Source organism: Gracilinanus agilis, chromosome 1, assembly GCF_016433145.1.
Source record: "Gracilinanus agilis isolate LMUSP501 chromosome 1, AgileGrace, whole genome shotgun sequence".
Taxonomy (NCBI): Eukaryota; Metazoa; Chordata; class Mammalia; order Didelphimorphia; family Didelphidae; genus Gracilinanus; species Gracilinanus agilis.
In genome coordinates this window covers 365,761,384-365,765,806 of record NC_058130.1, presented here as the reverse complement: position 1 = coordinate 365,765,806, position 4,423 = coordinate 365,761,384, and positions in this window count along the sequence as shown.

Here is a 4,423-nt window from a genome sequence, read left to right as displayed (position 1 = left end):
AGAAGTAGAGAGAGATGGCTAACACCTGAAAGGAACTGGACTCATGTAGGAGCAGTCACTTGAGCTGGGTCTTGAAAAGAGTTGGGATTTCTAAGAACCAGAGGTGAGAGAGTAAAACATTTTAGACATGGCAGGTAGGGCAGCTTACTGAAAAGTACAAAGGCAAGAAATCAAATGGGTGATCATGAGGAACATTGAAAGTGCTCTCAATTGGGTAGAGTTCACAAGAATACATAATTGTGAAGTCAGTGTAGAAAAATAGGCTGGAGGCAGATTGACTTTTCCGTAGCAAATTTTCATTTGATCCTGGTGGCTATACCAAGCCTATGAAGCTTCTTAAGCAGAGGGACAACACGATCAGACCTGAGTTTTTAGAACATTAATGTGGCTGTTTTGTGGAAGATGGATTGGAGAAAGGAGAGGTTTAAGGCAGGGAGACCAAACCAGAAGCTATTATGGTAGTCCAGCAGAGGGCCTGATTGACAGTGGGGTCCATGTGAGTAGAGGAAAGGAAAGAGATGGACATAAGAGATGTGGACTGAGGAGGCATCTACAGCAGTTCTAAATCTAAAACATTTTTAAAACCTAGATGCTCCAGTTTTTCAGATTAGTTTGCAGTTGACATTGTACAACATTTTTCTACGCTCCCAAAGGCTGATGTAAGAAGCTCTCTGAGTTCTTCAGGACTATTTAGTCAAATCTATCCATTTAGATAAAGGTTTAATTGCTTCCCCCAAAATACATGCTGCTTTTTACCCCCTTACCTTCCATCTTGGAATCAATACTGTTTTGTATGTTATGTTCCAAGGCAGAAGAGCAGTAAGGGGGTTAAACAACTTGCCCAGGGTCACACAGCTTTCTGACGTCATATTTGAACCCAGAACCTCCTATCTCTAGGCCTGACTCTCAATTCACTGAGCCACAGAGCTACCCCCCAACACTGTACTTTTAAGTTCAATCTGCATTGTCAGCATTTTCTTCATCACTTTCTTAATTCAAAACTATCAAAAGACCAATAAATCAAGCCTTTGCCAATTTTCGAGGTGTAAAATCTCACACTGAAAACTTAGCAATCAATTCTCTCAAGCCCTTGAGTCTGTCCCAAATGAAGTTGCCCTTCCTGACCCAGAAGGAAATGAATGAATGTATGAAAAGCATTTAAATGCTTCCTAGGTGCCAAGCACTGGGCTACATCAAAGTGATGAAGCCAGGCAGCACTGGGACAGCCATTCCTTAGATTTTCCACATAGCCGTGCTTGAGAGTGGGGCAGAACAATCAGGAAGCTATGGTAGCAGGGCATGCTTCTACTTCTTTGAGGAATTTGCAAATCAAAGACTACAAAGATAAAAGATTCTGGAAACTGCCATCTGGGGACTGCCCGGTGCTTGCCCCTGCTTTTGAAGCCCACACAAGAGATGACATGCAAATCTCATGGGCTTTGGGGAAGATTTAGCACAACATTATGGACTGATGACGATAAACCTCAAGATAACTAAGGTCATGCGCACAAGGCAACCCTCCTCTGGCCCTGTCCACACACCACAATCTGTTCTTCATGTTGACTGATGATGAACCCATGATGAGGGAGAAACCAAGGAAAAATAATCAAAAAGTTCTTCCCCGCCTCAGGCCTCCACCCAAGGTATGAGGAGTTTCTGTCTCATACAAGGCAGTGTGATACTCCATGGGTGTGCCTTTAGCCACACATGTTCCTCATGTGTGCAACCCTCCACACATGTGCCCTAACCACATTTTCCCTCTGTGTGCTTCTCTATGTGTATGCCCTGGCCACACTCTATATGTGCTCTCTATATATGTTCTCCACACGTTCCTAAATGCCTTCACTCATTCCACCAAAAACTCTTTCTTTAAACTAATTGAGCAGAAAAAGTTTACATATTGGTGGGGCTTATGAGATTAAGTAGATTTGGATGCCTATCATGGGATCATAGACTTTGAGTTTAGGAACCATCTAGTCCAACCTCCACATTTTACAGATGAGGAAACTGAGGCCAGGAGAGATCAAATGATTTGTCCAGGTGGTTAATGGCTAAGACAGGTTTTAATCTAATGTTCTCTGATTCCAGATCTTGGTGCTTTTCCTACTGCATTGTGCTTGCCTTATCTGGGAAAGGAAGATGTTCCAAATTCTACTCCACTATCCCTATTATGTTGCTATTATTGTTGTTGTTCAGTCGTTCCATCTGATTCTTTGTGACCCCATGGACATGCCAATGATGTCCATGGGGTTTTCTTGGTAAAGATACTGGAGTGGTTTAACATTTTCTTCTGTGGATTAAAGGAAATAATTAAGTGACTCACTCAGAGGCAGATAGCTCATGGGTATCCAGGATATCCAGGGCCAGATTTAAACTCAGGTCTTCCTGACTTCAGGTCAAGCATTCTATTCACTCAGCCACAAAGTCGTCTCCTAGGTGAGAGAGGAAAGGGACACCTGCCTAGCCAGCCAGATCAGTTGAATCAACCTTGGTGATCAATGGGGTGATAGATGTCACAGCCACATTGCCCTCACATCCATCTCTGCAAGAAGGGATACTTTTTTTGACTGTGAAGGAGGTTCACAGTGATCTATCCATGCTCTCTCATCCAATCTCCTCTGCTATCAACATGCATTTTTCAGATGACCAGTCATGTTTAGGCTGCCATCTGGCCACTCAGAGACTCTCACAAGGCTTAAAACCTCAGACTCGGGCCTCTTTAACAGAAGTTTCTAACCAGATGAGCCAACTGGCACTAGTACATCACAACATCACAACCTCATGCCATTGCCCCCTCTCTGCAAAGATTTGTTTCATCCAATGTTCATTTTTGTCAGTGAAATGCGACCTTCTTTCTTTTGTTCACCAACTTTCATTAATATGGATTCTCTTTAGAACAATAAGGAATTTTCTTTGATGTTCTCATGTTTACTAGTGGACCTTTGAAATGAGAATTTGTTCTGTAGAAGCTCCCTCTTGGCTAGTTTTGGCAACCAGAAAGTACAACTTGTAAGTTTTATCACAGTAGATTCAGAACAGGGCTTGGGGAGGATGTACGTGTGTGCATCTGAGGTCACATAGATGAGTGTTGCAGGCAAAAGAGAAAGACACATTTTGGACTGTGTTTTAGGGCTTATGGTTTCAAGATTAACTTCATTTCCTATCATTAATTCCTCTCTGTCCCATCAAATTAAAACATACCATGAGATTTTAGCCCCAGCTTACCACCTAAATATGATCAAAGGAGATTGGAATTTGGATGGGGAAAGAAGGCTTAAATTACCAATGTGGCCGTTTGAAGTTGGGGCTTCTACAGCAAGCTCTGGGAGGAGGAATCCCCAACTAGGAGATCTAAAGTAACTTCTAGCCCTTCACTCTGGAGCCATCAATACCACACTCCTCTCATCATGCTTGTCCAGGGTTCCTAGGAGGAAGGGGACCTCAGTCCCAGCTGAAGCCCTCTCCTCAGAATTGTTAATAGCTTCCATTCTCCACTTCTTCACTTAGTGATTTCAGAGTTTTGGGGGAATCAAAAGTAGCCCCTCCTCACAAAAAAGGTAAGGATCCCTACCTTGGTTCATGCTCTTTTTTTTATTTATGAAAAAACTGCTATTCTCCCTCCTCTCCTATTGAATTTTTACTCATCTTTTAAAGCTAAATCCAAATGTTATAGCATACATAAATCTTCTCTTCTTCTCCCCATATTAACCACCATCTTTTTTGGACTTTGTGGAAAGAGTGTTGAAGTGGAAATCAGAGAACTTGGGTTCAAATCCCAGTTCTATTTTTTATAGCATGTGTGACCTCAAGCAACTTATTTCATTCCTCTAAGACTTTTTTTTATCTGCAAAAAAGGGATTTAAGCTAAGTGCCCTTTAAGATTCCTGCCAGCCCCAAATCTATGATATCACACAGAATTTTGTTCTGTTATTTACTAATGTACTAATAATGTGATGGTATACATAATAGTTTTCTCAGTTTCTTATTCTCCCAGTAGCAGACTATCTCAAGACAGAGACCATGTTTCATTTAAAATTTGTTTATTTCTCTTGTTTCATAGATAGTAGCTATACCTGGAAATTGTTGGTTTGAATTACATGTATGAGTAATTAAACTCATGAAGTTCAGTAATATTAATTGATAATGAACATGGTCCATCAATTTTTTTAATAGAATTAGAAAGTGTTCTTTTTTCTTCAGTTCAAGCAAAGTATGATATCCTTATTGGGCTATTGTGACAACTTTTATGCATCCTCATGAATTGGATTCCTAGAGAGCAACTGCCAATCCCAGGGTCTTCTCTCTTAACAGTATAGCTCACGAGCCCCCATTAGTGTGTTAAGGAAAGAAGGAAGGAAGGAAGAAGGAAGGAAGGAAGGAAGGAAGGAAGGAAGGAAGGAAGGAAGGAAGGAAGGAAGGAAGG